At 33.6% G+C, this 16,390-nt stretch overlaps 1 protein-coding gene across 4 annotated transcripts in view; it reads right to left on the bottom strand.

Annotated features, from left to right (window-relative positions):
- Nucleotides 1–16,390, bottom strand: part of LOC136031690 (uncharacterized) — a 140,014-nt gene that overhangs the window by 89,130 nt on the left and 34,494 nt on the right. The window contains exon 1 of one of the 4 annotated variants that reach the window (XR_010618559.1): nucleotides 13,304–13,572. The exons of 2 other annotated variants lie outside the window; for them this stretch is intronic. The gene's annotated coding sequence lies outside the window, so the exon portion shown is untranslated. Of the gene's footprint in view, nucleotides 1–13,303; nucleotides 13,573–16,390 lie in introns of those variants that run through there. One more of the 4 variants, XM_065711374.1, reaches the window with a different exon arrangement.

The raw sequence follows: 16,390 nt of genomic DNA, 5'->3' as shown, positions 1-16,390 counted from the left end.
ACGAACTGTTTGATGATCGCATCGAGCCAATCAAACAGTTCGTGGTAACGAACTGTAGTAAGGAGCGACCCGGCTCAATAGTAAATGAAACTCTAAAAAACGGAATTTTGATGCTAAGAGATACATCAAAGAATCAAATTTTCACGCTGAATCTAAATATATAGGTTTCAATTAATTTAGTCTTTGTCATCAAAAGTTACGAGCCTGAAAATATTTGCCTTATTTTGGAAAATAGGGGAAAACATCCCATAAAAGTCATAGAATCTTAACGAAAATCACACCATCGTATTCGGCGTATCAGAGAACCCTATAGCAAAAATTTCAAGCTCCTATCTTAAAAAATCTGGAATTTCGTATTTTTGCCAGAAGACAAATCACGGGTGCGTGTTTATTTGTTTGTTGTTTTTTTTTCCCAGGGGTCATCGTATCGACCAAGTGGTCCTTGAGTGTTGCAAGAGGGCTCATTCTTACGGAAATGAAAAGTTCTATTGCCCTTTTTATGTGATCAAAAAATTGGAGGGCACCTAGGCCCCCTCCCACGCTCATTTTTTTCCAAAAGTCAACGGATTAAAATTTTGAGGAAGCCATTTTGTTTCGCATAGTCGAAAACTATAATAACTATGTCTTTGGGAATGACTTACTCCCCCAAAATCCCTGGGGGAGGGGCTGCAAGTTACAAACTTTAACCAGTGTCAAACAGTTCGTGGTAACGAACTGTAGTAAGGAGCGACCCGGCTCAATAGTAAACGAAACTCTAAAAAACGGAATTTTGATACTAAAATATACATCAAAAGAATCGGATTTTCATGCTGATTTTAAATATTTTAATTTAAATAGTTTTAAATTCATGCTTAATTTAATAATTATTAAATAATTTTAAATCTAATTTTAAAATTATAATAATTATGTCTTTGGGAATGACTTACTCCCCGACAGTCCCTGGGGGAGGGGCTGCAAGTTACAAACTTTGACCAGTGTTTACATATAATAATCGTTATTAGGAAGTGTAGAGACGTTTTCAGGGGGATTTTTTTGGTTTTGGGGGTGGGGCTGAGGGGAGGGGGCTATATGGGTAAATCTTTCCTTGGAGAAATATTTCATGGGGGAAGAGAAATTCAATGAAAGGGCGCAGGATTTTCTAAAACTACTATAAAAAAAAAACAATGAAAAAATGAACATGACAAAGTTTTTTCAATTAAGGAGGAAGTAAGGAGTAGCATTGAAGCTTAAAACGGACAGAGATTATTACGCATGTGAGGGGCTCTAAATATAATTTAGCATAAATAGCGAGGTATTTAGGAGGAGATAAATACCTCGCTTTTTATGCTAAAGTAATTTTGGTAATTTCAACTATTTACTCTACGGCCTTTCTGATTCAAGGGTCATTCTTAAAGAATTGAGACAAAACTTACGATTTAGTGTAAAGAGCGAGGCATTAACGAGGGTACAAACCCCCTTATATACATAATAAAAAATATAAGAATATAAAAGTTTGTTACGTAAGTTAATTCTTAAGTTACGTATATTTTTTACTAATAGAAACGTTAGTTAAAAATTAAGAGTTATAGTTGTCTTTTCATGTAACCGAAAAATTGGAGAGCAACTAGGCCTTCTTCCCCACCCCTTATTTCTCAAGATCGTCTGATCAAAAAAAGAGAAAGCCATTTAGCCAAAAAAGAATTAATATACAAATTTCATTTTAATAATCTGTTAATCTGATTCAATACAAAAAATTCAATAAGATTGGACAAGTCCTATGATGGAGAGGCAAAATCAAACATGCATTAATTGAAAAACGTTCAGAAATTAAATGAAAAAAACTAGTTTTTTTAACTGTAAGTAAGGAGCGACATTAAAACTTAAAACGAACAGAAATTACTCCTTATATGAAATGGGTTGTCCCCTCCGCGATCCCTCGCTCTTTTCGCTAAAGTTTGACTCTTTGCCACAATTCTACTTTTTAAAACAAGTAAAAGCTTTAGCGTAAAGAGCGAGGCGTTGAGGAGGGGACAACCCATTTTATATACGGAGTAATTTCTGTTCGTTTTAAGTTTTAATGTCACTCCTTACTTTCAGTTAAAAAAAACTAGTTTTTTTTTATTTTATACTCCTAGAACACCGGGCGAGGGCTCATTTGAATGCAAATTGAAATTTCTAGTTCTCTTTTTTGTGTGACTAAAAGAAATGGAGGGCAATTAGCCCCCCTCACATGTCCCTTTTTTCCACAAAATCTTTCTTAATAAGCATTTCTAGGAGACCATACTTTGAATTGCAAGAAAAATTTCAGAAACAAAATGACATTCAGTGTACTCCACCCCCTCCGAAAATACATACCCCGAACACCCTGATTCATAGTAGAAAAACTTTTGTGTAATTTTTCCAGGTTTCCAACTAAAAAAAGGAAAAACGACCCTCAAGTACAGTGTAATTACTGGAACTACAGCAACAATTTTGAAAATGATCTTTAGCGTCAAATAATCTAAAAAGCGTAAAATCACCATCAATAAATAAATATAACCCAAAAAAAAACAGAAATTACAATAAACAACGTAATCAAACTCATAGGGGCTCACAACCCTTATGCCTACTCAAGGCCAAAACATAATTTGCACTTTACGGAAAACAAATTAAGTGTTTTTACTGTAGTCACTTTAATAAATAAAAAATTATTAAGATTTCAAAGAATGAATATGAGCATATGTATATTAAACTGACAATGCACGTTCATTTTTTTTTCAGTAGATTGCAAATTATGTTCTGGCCTTGAGAATTCATAGGGGTTGTCAGCCCTATTCATGTTAATTTCTTCTCATTTTGGTTTCAAATAAGTTGTTTGTTGTAGATTCTGTCCGTTTTGGGTATGGTTTATTTATTGATTCTGATTTATGGTAGTTTTACGCTTGTAGATTTTTTAATTTTGGCTCATTTTAGGCTTAATGGAGCTCTTCAGTTTCCTTGAAAAACATATTTTGTTAAAAAAATTTTAAAATTAATTTTCAGTAATATAATTGAAATATATTGGGAGAAAAACATATTCTTTTGATCTTTTTGTTATTAAAGAAACAATATGACCGATGCTTATTTAAGCAAATAGTACAAATTGTAGTATTTTAGCAAATGGTTGTTGCCTGTGTTTTAATGAGGTGGTTTTTCCCTTGGGGCTAGAAAGAGGAAGGTATTTGGTTATTTTTTTTTTGGTGGGGGGGGTAATTGAGAGGTAAAAATTTGTCTGAGAGTAGAAGTACTGATCATGTTGCCTGTATGCCCAAAATGTAAACACTGTGGCTCTCGGTGTGGCGTCCAGGAATAGACACTCGAATATTTGAGATTTATGTTTTTATTCGTTGATAAACCCACTGAACTTGAAACTTAAAAAACTTAAACTAATGATACATCGCCGAAACTGTCTGAAAGTGGAAATTTCTGTTTCTGATTAAATTGAACGGTGTTTGCCTGGTAAAGCCTTCGAAAGGGCGGTCTCTCAAGATGTTCTGTCTACCTGCTAGGAAATTGCAGAAACAAAACTCGGGGAATAATTATCAACTGAGCAATTTGGTCCCTTTGGGAGTTATCTGTGTACGCATTCACTATGATTAAAAAGTTCGCCGACCAAGTAAAAATTGGAGTGTCTTTATCAGTGATGGTTTTTAGGAAGTCATATTCTATTGGAATTTTACAATCTTTACTATAATCTCTGTCTCTGTTTTTCTGTTTAATTTGTCTAATTTTGGCAGTTATTCAAAATCGAGTTCTGCCTGAAATGTTTCTATGATTATTGTTTTCATAATATGGCATCTTAGTAAATATCATTGCGTCTACTATTTTACAATATTTATATTATCATTACGCACTATGAAAGTAAAAGAACTAGCCAATAATCAACCCATTAGCGTTGACTTGAGTGGCATCAATTCATAAAAATTTAGAGGGGGGAGGGTCATAAAATATAATTTGCCATTTCTAGAGGGGTAAAGGTATCGTTTTTTTTTATTTTTTCAATGAAAACACACCAAGTATTTTCAAAATCTAGGGGGCAAGAGCGAAAAATTCAGCCCCCTACTTTAATTGTCGCTACTAATTGAATTAATAAAAATCATTTTGTAGCTCATTCCTAAGGAAAAACTTGGTGAAGAAGCTTGAGAGGGATTTTAGGAGGGTTATAGAGGGCTTATTTGGTTTTAAGATGATCGCTCGAGTACCCTCTTACAAGGTAAAATATAATTTACAAACAAGTGACACCTTCCTGTGCCCTTTTTCTTAACATACCCTCAAAACCCGATCAAAACTTTTAAGTGTCGGTTAAAAACTTCCAGATGAGTTCTCTCTCGGGTAATTAATTTATTCGCATTAATTGTTCTTTATGGTTAAGATTACGTATTTTCTCAATATAAATGCTTAAGCTCCATGATTTTAAGTATGTTTTTCAGTGTATTTCGGAAGATAGAAAATTAAGACTCCCCGATCCCCCAACCAAGATTTTTTCCCCATCTAGACATTGAAAAATACCTTTTTTTGGTATTTTCATGAAGAAAAGTGAAAAAAATTACCCCCTTAGATTATGAGAAATGTATTTTTCCCCAGCCCTAATTTCGGTGAATTCAATGAACTGTGTTCTGCATGTTCAATACGTTCCATCTTTCAGGGGGCCTTTCAAGTTAAGAGGTTCTTAATAAAAGAAAATAATGCGATGAATATAATTTGAATTAATTGAAATAACCATCAATAATACAATGAAAATGTAGCATTTCCTCTGATAAGCCAGAACTCCATGGCTAAAATTTATTCCAATAGACTATTAAGCTAGAGAATAATTAGTTTTTATAAAAAACAATTTTCTGGCAAAAGTAAAGGGGAGAAGTTGAAAATTGAAACGAATGAAAATTACTCCTTCGGAGTTTATGCAACATATATCTGAAAAACTTGTTTGAACAGACTCGTAATAGTTTCCTGTATTTCTTAGAATTATGGAAACTAGAACATTACTGAAACTATGCTGGCTTGAGTTTATTTGAAAAATTTTGTGGTCGGTAAAATACGATCGAGAGCCTTATGAATATGTATTTTACTTTCTGTAGGCCACATAAAGATTTTCATCCTCCTATTTCTGTTTTGTTGCACTTCACGTTGTCAGAACAGCGGTAGTTATCAGTATAAATATAAAAAAATGCATTAACATATAAAGAATTAATATAGATTAATATAAATATAATTAATGTAATAATATATAATATATAAAATATAAAATGCAATATAAATAAAATATAATAAAAAATAAAAATCTAAATATAAAAAATAAAAGTCTAAATAATAAAAAGTAATGTGATATGAATATGAAAATAATAAAATATAATTAATATAAATTATTAATATAAAGAAATATAAAGAAATTAATGTAAAGAAATGCTAGAAATCAGGGTAGTTGAAACAGTTTTTTAAATACATTTTGCACAAAACGCCAAGCCATAATTGTAAATTGATCGGTAGCGTTCTGCTTTTTTAGTTTTTCTGCCTTAGAATCAAATTGAAGGAATTTGCTTAGAAATTTTGACAAAATTTGAATATTAAATTTTCAATGAATGGTTGGTCTGTTGAATAAGTCCTTAACAATAGAGTCACAACAGAATTTTGGGTGGATGGAAAGGGGTATTATCATGTTGCAGTGATTAAGAACATACCGCAGCCAAAAAAAAAAAAAAAAAAAAAAAACATTTTAGAAGTTTGAAAACAAAGTGGCTTGGAAAACAAAATTGCCATCTGTAGCTGACCCTGGAATAGTAACTATTATCTTTACTAGTTTTCATAGAAAAAGTTTGTTGTGAAAACAAATTTGCGGGAATATCTAAAAAATAGACTGAAACCTCTCAAACGCATCTTCGGATTGACATCAAATATGTATCTTTGGAATTGCCACCGACAAAAATCTCATACAGGAAACTTACAGTCCCCTGGCTAGGACAACAAGGAAAAATACTTTTTTTTACCTGGCAAGCACGAATGTTTACTCTTTTTTTCTTACCTTCATCACTGCTGATGAAGGACAACGTAGAGGGCTGTTTAAGGGTTTGATTGAAAGTATAGTACTGTAAATGCACTTTTTGACAAAAACTGCATCGGAACACTCTTCCCGATTCTGCATGGAACTACCAAACGTTTGATATTCTCAAAAAGTATATAAGAGGATTACTCGTAAATATTTAAGGTTTTTTACCAGTTTTTCACATTACTTATAATCTAATTAGTGTCACTTGTCAAAAGAAAATGGTGAATAATTATACAAAGATACACAGTCAGGGTTGCCACCATGGACGGCTACAAGAGAGCTACAAGTGCCAAATTTGCGTGCTACACAGCAATTTTTGGTGCTACAGTCAAAAGATGCACAATATTAGCATGAGGTTCCTATAAGGAACCTCATACAAATCCCACAGGTTCCTATAATTTTAAGACAAGACACTTACTGATGACTATAATTTTAGCTGACGCATTTGACAATAGAGTTACCCTCTTTCATGACTTGTAAGCTTCCCATAATTGAAATGGAGTAAAAAAAAAAAAAAAAAATGTGTTATGTTTCAGAGTTTAAAGTGATATCATTATTTTCAGATAAAAGTATTCTAAATTTAAAACTCTTTTCTCACTTCTAAATTTAATTTATTCTAAACTCAAAACTCTTTTCATCATTTTTTAATAAAAGTATTCTAAATACAAAGCTCTTTTTTTACGGTTTTGGTTACCATTGGTAAGAGTTACTCCTTTTTTACAGCTCAATACTACTAACGCTGGATTCTTGCTATTTTAATTAGCTTTCGACTCTATTCTTTTTCAATAATTAAATTAGAAATCATGTATTTGCTCAACTGTCAAACTAAAGCAAGTGGCAAGTAGATTTAAAATACTTCTCTATTGAGTGATTTTTAACAGTCATATTCAGATATTTGCCAATTATTTGTTAATTTAAATAATAACTATTTTATCTGGCTCATATATAAAGATGGGGAAACTGATAGTTGTCAAGTAGTATATTGGATAAATTGACACATGTTAGATACAATGTAATTAACTATGCTTGACAAGCAGATGGTAAAAATTAATTACGACTGGATCCGTGTACGTAGTCATAATCGTAATAGCCTCTAGTTGTTTTTAAGAAAAGACACTAATTGACGATGACATTTTAGCTGACTCCTGACATCAGAGTTACCATCCACCAGGCTTGTCAGCTTTTCAAAAATTATATTATATTCTAATTTTACTTTATGAACTGTTTATTCATTATTGAGCTTTATATTATAATTTTTATACAAAAGTCTTCTAAATTTAAAACAATGTACGAACAAAGTAATAACTTAAAAATATATTGTAAAAAGTTTATGGAATACCCTTATTGTTCATAAAATGTTTATCATATTATAACATGTAACAATCCAGCCTCAAAGGGATTTTAAACATATAAATACATGTAATAGGCATTTTAAAATAAAAATTGAAGAGTCTCAACATGCACATAGCCGCTACCTGACCATCTCAATTACTATACAGAAACCGGTTCTCTTTGTATTACTCATTCTTTTTAAGTATAATCCTCTGTACCAGATATTTTGATGAAACTGAATTAAAAGCATAAAATTAATATTACCCTTCTTCGTCGTGTTTAGTTTGATTTTCCAGTCATTTCTTCTAAATATATTCTCCTCTACAAGTGAAGGAAAAACTCCATTAAACAAGAAATGAATCAAAAAATAATGTCGAACATTGTTGCCCCAGCCAAAATTTAAGTAAATTTGGATTAGGAATTCCTCCATAATCCCGCACATGTAATTTCAAACAACCTGGAAACACAGTAGAAATGTTACATTCAGGTATTGGCGAAATGTTGTTTTTTTTCTAGGGGATGGCAACCCCTCCTAAGGTGCCGCGAAATATTAAAATTCTATGTTTTAACGATGAACATCTAATAGTTTAAAACAGTTCCATAGGATAATATTCGATTGGTCGTAAGTAAGAACACACAAAATCGGATGCAACATGTAATTATTTGTGAACTGCGGGTTGGACGATTCTTAATGGGTGTGGAAAAAAGGTCTTACTTTTGCCTCTCCATAATACTAATTCACTATTCTCATTTTGTTTTCCTTTCAGCAAAATTAGACTTCTATACTTTTGTGTTATGTGTATCTATAAAGCTTCTGTTTTATATGGGTAGTCTGCATGGTTTTGGGCCCTCTCCTTTTGCACAGCGTCAATTACTAATCAAACAGTGCCTAAAGGTTCATCTGCAGGACATTTTGACTCTTTATTAAATTAACTTTTATTTCAGCTAAAATTAAGTAGTAAAATTGAAACTTAAAACGAACACAAGGTATTCTATACATGAGGGGGGCTTCCACTCCCTCAACCCCTTTACTCGTCACACTAAAGTTTTACAGTGCTTCAAAAAAAGCTTCTTGTTCCAGTTGAACGGCCTCTGTTTTTAATTTTTCGTTCTTTAATAATTTGGACGAAAAGTCAAACATCAAATCAAAATTCTGAGACAGCCATTTTGATCAACGGTGTTGATAGTTCCGGAAATTATGTCTTTGGGTATGACAACCCCCCTCCCCCATCCATCAGGACAAGGGTTTTAAGTTATGCTTTAGGGGCATATAAAATTTTCTATAGAAAATTTTGTCGTAGAAACTTCAAAAAGGGCTCATTCAATTGGAAATTGAGAGGACTAGTGCCTTTTTTATCAGTCGAAGGTGATCGGAGGACAAATGCCTCCCCCCCCCACATGCCTATCATTTCCTAAAACACTTCTAATCTGGATTTTGAGATAGCCATGTTGTTCAACGTAGATGAAAGTTCCGGAAACTATGTATTTGAGCATGACAAATCCCCCAAGCCCTCGGGGCAAGGGTTGTAAGCTATGCCCTAGGAGAATATAAGGTTTTTTGTAGAAAGCGTGGTCATATAAAGTTCGGAGGGGACTCATTGGTAATCTTAAGCTCTAGTGCCCTTTTTAAGATTCAAAGTGATTGGAGGACAGCTAACGCCCCCCCCCCACATACACATGTCGTATTGTTCCAAAATGCATCTAGTAGTAACCCTCCAGCCCCCAGGGCAAGGGTTGTAAGTTATGCTCTGAAAGAATGTATGGTTTTTATTGAAAGCATGGTCATATAAAGTTCGGAGGGTCCTCATTGGTAATCAAAAGCTCTAGTGCCCATTTTAAGAGTCAAAGTGAACGGAGGGCAGCTGCCACCCCTCACACACATGTTGCATTATTCCGAAATGCATTTAATATAAAATTTAAAATGGCCATTTTATTCAAAATGTCTAAATATCATATAACAAGGCTCTTGAGGGTTTAAAAAAAACAAAGCCTCGGGAGCAAGGGTTTTAAGGGGTATCTAAGGTTTTTATGTAAGGGATGGTTGTATTAACTTTAAAAGAGGCTCATTTGGTTGAAAATTGGAAGTTCTAGTTCCCTTTTAAGAGTCAAACGTGATGGAGGGCAGCAAGCCCCCCAACTACCCCCCAACAATTGTTGTCATTATAGGGATTTCCCCCCTATTTTAAGGATTTTTGAGGTCTTTTAAGGGCAAACTTTTTTATTTAGGGATTTGGGGATTTTTAGGGATCTATACAATTCTTCTGGAGTTATTAAAGAATTTCTACGTTTTTTTTCTAAATCCCGTGATTTTCAATGATATAGTGCATAGATTTAATATTCAATCGAATAAATCATAAGGAAGCTAACTAAAAAAAAAAAAAAAAAAGCGAAAATAGCGGTCCATTACACCTCCCAATACGTGCCAAATTAGTATTTATGCAAATATACCGCCTTTGAAACTTCTGATTTCTCACTGTATCAGATATAGATCTCAGAGCGTTATAATTAAGAGGATAAGCGAACCTAGTGAATCGAAATCTGCAGATATGTTCTATGCTTCTTATTTCACAACTTCTTATTTGCTCAGGTCAATTTTTTTCTTCATATTTTTCCCTGACGAGTCTCCCCTGAAAACATCCCTCCCCATGGAAAACTGCCCCGTGGAGATTCCCCAGCTGAAAATTCGTCACCGCCCACCCAAAAATGTATGCATACTTCCCAAAAACAAATACTATGCGTAAACAATGGGCAAATTTTATAACTGAAATACCTTTCCCCTGAGGGTAGGGGGGGGGGTCATTTTATATCCAAAAGCATAGTTATTGGGCTTTAAACTATGATAAACAAAATGGCTATTTAAATTTTTTTATCAGACGATTTTGGGAGGGGCCTAGTTGCCCTCCAATCTTTTTGGTCACTTTAAAAGAGCACCAGAACTTCTAATTTCCATTCAAATGAGCCCTTACACGACGTTCTATGACTAATTGGTTGATGATCACCCCTGACAAAATAAAAACAGATAGAAAAATCAAACAAATAAATACGCGTGATCTTTCTTCTGGCAAAAAAAAAAAAAATAAATAAATTCCACATTTTGCAGATATGAGCTTGAAACCATAACAGTAGAGTTTTCTGATACGCTTAATTTGATGATGTGATTTTGATTGAGATTACGTGAGTTCTAGGGGGCATTTCCATGTTTTTTCCAAAATCAGGCAAATTTTTTCAGGCTCGTAACCTTTGTTGGGTGAGACAAAACTTAATGAAATATATATATATTTATAATCGTAGAAAAACGTTCAAAACGCTTAATCACCATTTCCTCTTGATGAGTTTTGAGCGGAAGGGGAACTTCACTCTCATGCAGTTACACTCGCCTGAGGGGGTGGGCTGCAAATGCAAGTCTAACAAAAAACTCTTACATGACACCTTTTGAATTAGCCAATAATGCAGCAAGATAAAAACAGTGACAAAGAAGAAAGTGAATGAAATGGAAGGAGAAGAATAAAACCGGAATTTGGCTCTTTAGAATGCAGTCAACACATAAAAGTGAACTTTTTTCCTTCGCCAATTCTCAAGTAAACTAAAAAAAAAAAAAAAAAAAAAAATACAATCCAATCCAAATTCTCAAATTTGGAAAACAATATTTTCTGCGGCGGGGTGGGGGGAATTTTCGGTACTTCCTTCTTATATAGAACACACGTGAGAAATTTTTATCGTGAACATGATATAATTCCTGGTTTTCACGGACTTTATGCCAGACAACTAGCTTCGGCTCGGTAGGAAAATAAACCGTAGCTCTATTTTAATTCATTTACTATATGTATTTAATATATGCTATGCTTCATCCCCACCCCTACCCCTAATGTGCAAATATATAGCCCAAATTTGTTTCTAAACTATTATATTTTTATCATAATTAGACGTGTGTTCTAAATAAGCAGAAAGTACCTTATTTTCCAAGGGGGAATATTTTTATAGGGGGTAATATCCACGGTGGTCGTTTTCCAGAGTGTGGTGGTGGTGGGAGGAGGGGGGGGGGGTAAAAACTTAGACTCTAGAGCCAAGTCTTACCATTCAATGTTTAGCTAGAAGAAGGGTTGCACTCTTTTATTTTTGCTTGGGTTCGGTTATTTATTTAACTATCTGTTTACTTATACAAAAAAGTGACTGCAAACAATTATCGAAGATGACAATTTGGATGAGAACTGCAGGTAGGCTTAAAACGACATTTTAAAGAGTAAATATAGAAAAACAGTAATTGACTTTGATAACTCGATTGAATAAAATAGAAAACAGTTTAAAAGAAATCATAGAAACTTATTTTCTAATTCTCCTACACAATTCTCCGCAAATTCAAGTAACTAATTATCCACATTTCAAGTAATTGATTGACTTTGATAAAAAAATTTGATAACGATTGTAATAAGTAACTAATAATGGGGGGGGGTAAAGGTACCTATTTACAGTCATTAAGGTACCTACAAAAGGAGGTTGTTGGGTATCAATCAAACAAAACATAAACCATTACCAAATTTTCCATAATTACGGCCAAGTATGTACAAAAACATAAAATGATAAAGAAAAAAGGCACGCTGTCTGAAAACTATCACAGGAGACTATTTTCTGAAATGACGGGGGAAACTACCAATAAAAATGCATTCAAGTCTTTTCTTATTCAACCGAATAATATTCAGTTGAAATTATTCAATTGGTTCAGTTAAAGCTAAATGCTAATACAAACAATTTCTTAGGAGAGAAATCTTTCGTACTAAAAACAAGGAAGTTACTAGATGGGACGGAACTAATTTCCAAAGTGACGAGCTTAAAGAAAAGGGAGACGATTAGTCAGTTGAACATAGGGTTTTGACGAATAAGGAGAATGTCTTCACTGTGGATCCTGGGTCGTTTGAAAATGTTTCATAAACTGGGGCGCAAAGTGTTAAGAATATTTATACTTAGCCAATACTTTATAAAATCACTGAAAATATCGAGCCTAGTGGATGTAAGTGCCAAGCTAGTTGATAAATCCGCCCCCCCCAATCATTATTTAAGTAACACTTTTAAGAGCAGCAGTTTACATAGAAGGTGCGCCAAAACCTTTACAACTGGATTCTCTGGTACGATGAATTTGATTGTGTTATTTCCACAAGAATCACTCCATGTTTGAGGAGTAGGGGTGCTTTCCTCATAATAAAGAAATCAGGTAGCTTTTTTAGCAATTGGCGGGTAGCTTTAAACTTGTTAAATCTGCCTATTTAGACCCACCATAAAAAGCAGATTCTGTGAGTATATGTATTTTCGTCGTAACTCATTTTATAATGTTTCAATTCCAATTAAAACGAGGCATCTCTTGCTTATAGCCCGTTACCATGAACTGTTTGATTTTCCAGTATGTATAAACTGTTCAGGGTGTGTGTTCTTTTTTTTTTCCTTTTCTTGTTTCCTTTTCCGTTGATAAAGACTTCGAGATATGAAACCGAAATGTTCGGGCAATAATAAAAACACAGTTTTTTCTGTCTTAATTCAAAGCATTACCTGCTATTACATTTTTAATTTTATTTCAATTATAAATAGAAAGGTGTAAGAAATCTTTACGTAAACACTAGTTAAAATAATCTGACAGTGCTGTCAGAGTTCATGGTTAGTCAGAGTTCATGCTGTCAGAGTAAGTTCATAGGGACTAACATGTGAAAATGTGCATGGAATCCCTGATTCCTATGTTATTCATGTTCTGATTTCGTGCCAAATCAATTGAATGTCTCAAAGTTTGTACGTGTTCACACGTGCTATCTGTAGATAATTTATTAGCATAATTTACAGTATTCTAGATAAAGGTGCAGACCGGGAAAAAGAAAGAAAACGTTTGGGTTTTGAAAGGAACCCCCAAAAGAACTATGAAATTACTTTAAAACAATTATAAATACTTACTTGTCTCATTCCTAAAGCCGTAGTTTGTCACCTACTCCTATAATGGACAGTCCGCTTTATAAAATCCCATTATATTTTGGGTAGGCTACTCCCGTACAATCCAGAACACATTTGAGAAGTTTTCTGAATGTAGTATATAATAAAAGAATAAAAGATCTAAAGCTTCACTGGCCGACCATGACAAAAACAAAGAAATGAATTTAAAGACGACAAACGGGTCTATGAGCAGTAAATGAAAGCGAAGAGAAACAACAAAAATCCGGCGAATATTTAGTCCATATATAACAAAGCGTCTTCAGCGTAAAAACAAAACAAAAAAGAACAGAAAAAATAGAAACTAAAACTAAAAAATATAACTAAAAACATATGTAAAACTGACATAAAATATATAATAAACAATTATATACATTTATTCGTGGTTTGATAAAGATAGCTGCAAATTGTAAATACAAGTAATTGTTTATTATATATTTTATTTTAGTTTATTTTAGTTTTATGTATGTTTTGTTTTGCTAGATTTCTGTTGTTTCTCTTCACTTTCATTTACTGGCCATGGACCCGTTTGTCGTCTGTATATTCATCTCTTTGTTTTTAGCATCTAACAAAACCGGTCTCATAGCCACAAAATACAAATGATGCGAAACAGAATGCATTGGACTTGTGTAATTTGCACAATACCCCCCCCCCTAGTGTGCCAATATATAGCTCAAATTATATTATCTTATTAACTAAATTATTGTATAAACTAAAGTGTTTCATTATGATTAAGATAGCTTTACTTCTAGAGTGTGTTCTGGATTGTACAGGCGTACCATGTTTAAAATTGTGCTACTCACTTCTACAGCCCTTCAGCGGCACTCCCCGTTGTAAAATGTTCCATATTTTAAAATGCAACGAGAATATACAAAGTGGGTGACGTATGTATCAATCAGGGGGAGACGGGTAAAAGGATACATCAAAAGAATCGAATTTTCATGTTGATTCTAAATATATAAGTTTCATCAAATTCAATCTTTGTCATCAAAAGTTACGAGCCAGAGAAAATTTGCCTTATTTTGGAAAACAGGGAAAAAACCCCCTAAAAAACATAGAATCTTAACGGAAATCACACCATCGCATTCGGCGTATCAGAGTACCCTGTAGCAAAAATTTCAAGCTCCTATCTACAAAAATGTGGAATTTCGTATTTTTTGCCAGAGGACAAATCACGGGTGTGTGTTTATTTGTTGTTTTTTCTCCCGAACTGTCATCGTATCGACCAAGTGGTCCTAGAATGTCACAAGAAGGCTCATTCTAACAGAATTGAAAAGTTCTAGTGCCCTTTTTAAGTGACCAAAAAAATCTGAGGGCACCTAGGCCCCCTCCCACGCTCATTTTTTCCCGAAGTCAACGGATCAAAATTTTGAGATAGCCATTTTGTTTCGCATAGTCGAAAACTATAATAACTCTTTCTTTGGGAATGACTTACTCCCCCACAATCCCTGGGGGAGGGGCTGCAAGTAACAAACTTTGACCAGTGTTTACATATAGTAATGGTTATTGGGAAGTGTACAGACGTTTTCATGTTTTTTTTTTGGTTGGGGGTTTGATTTGTTTTTTTATTTTATTTTTCCCAGGGGTCATCGTATCGACCAAGTGGTCCTAGAATGTCGCAAGAGGGCTCATTCCAATGGAAATGAAAAGTTGTAGTGCCCTAATTTAGTGACCATAAAATGTGGTTATGTGGGAGGATCTTTCCTTGGAGGAATATGTCATGGGGGACGAAAAAATCAGTGAAAAGGGCGCAGGATTTTGTAGCATTACTATAAGAAAACAATGAAAAAATAAACATGAAAACGTTTTTTCAATTGAAATTAAGGAGTAGCATTGAAACTTAAAACGAACAGTGATTGTTACGCATATGGGGGGTTCTAAAAATACTTTAGCATAAAGAGCGGGGTATCTATGAGGAGATAAATACTTCGCTCTTTATGTTAAAGTATTTTTAGTAATTTTAACTATTTATTCTACGGTCTTTCTGGTTCAGGGGTCATTCTTAAAGAATTGGGACAAAACTTACGATTAGTGTAAAGAGCGAGGTATTAACAAGGGTACAGACCTCTCGTATACATAATAAAAATATAAGAATATAAAATTTTGTTACGTAAGTTAATTCTTAAGTTACGTATATTTTTTACTAATAAAAACGTTTGTTAAAAATTAAAAGTTGTAGTTGCCTTTTTAAGTAACCGAAAAATTGGAGGGCAACTAGGCCTCCTTCCCCACCCCTTCATTTTTCTTCATATTTAAGGTTTTTTACTCTCTATAATCGGTCAGTTCCAAATTAGATTTTCTTCTGTTAAAACCTTTGAAAGTAGACTGGATATGAATACATCCTCTACATCTGCAAGCAGATAAGAAATAGAGCTATTAGAAAAAATGCAGGTATAAATTAAATACAATTTTCCGAACGAAAAAAAAGAAATTATTGAAAAAGAAAATACGACTTAGTGCTTTTTCATAATAGGATTCGTAATATTACTAGACAGGTTAAACTGATTATTGTTTGATGACTGAACTCGGTCGGGAGTAAGGGGGCGGGGTATCTCTTCGGGGAATTTCTTAGTGGTTTTAGTTTTTACTTTTAATATCTAATCAATACTCCAGTAATTCTCCAAATTCTCTTGTTTGTAATAGAAATGCGTAATAGGCGCGAATAACTTCTTATTCTATAGAGGTTTCAAGCTCTTATACGCACAAAATGTTGCATATGTATTTTTTTTTTGTGCCAGGAGAAAGATCATGGATGTGTGTTTCTTTCCAGGGATGATCGCATCGAGCCAATCAAACAGTTCGTGGTAACGAACTGTAGTAAGGAGCGACCCGGTTCAATAGTAAATATAACTCTAAAAAACGGAATTTTGATGCTAAAAGATACATCAAAAGAATTGGATTTTCATCCTAATTTTAAATAAATAAGTTTCATCAAATTTAATCTCTGCAGTCAAAAGTTACGAGCCTGAGAAAATTTACCTTATTTTGGAAAATAGGGAGAAACACCTCTTAAAAGTCATAGAATCTTAACGAAAATCACACCATTGCATTCAG

This window comes from Artemia franciscana, chromosome 10 (genome assembly GCF_032884065.1).
Source record: "Artemia franciscana chromosome 10, ASM3288406v1, whole genome shotgun sequence".
Taxonomy (NCBI): Eukaryota; Metazoa; Arthropoda; class Branchiopoda; order Anostraca; family Artemiidae; genus Artemia; species Artemia franciscana.
This window is presented reverse-complemented; position numbering and strand designations above follow the sequence as displayed.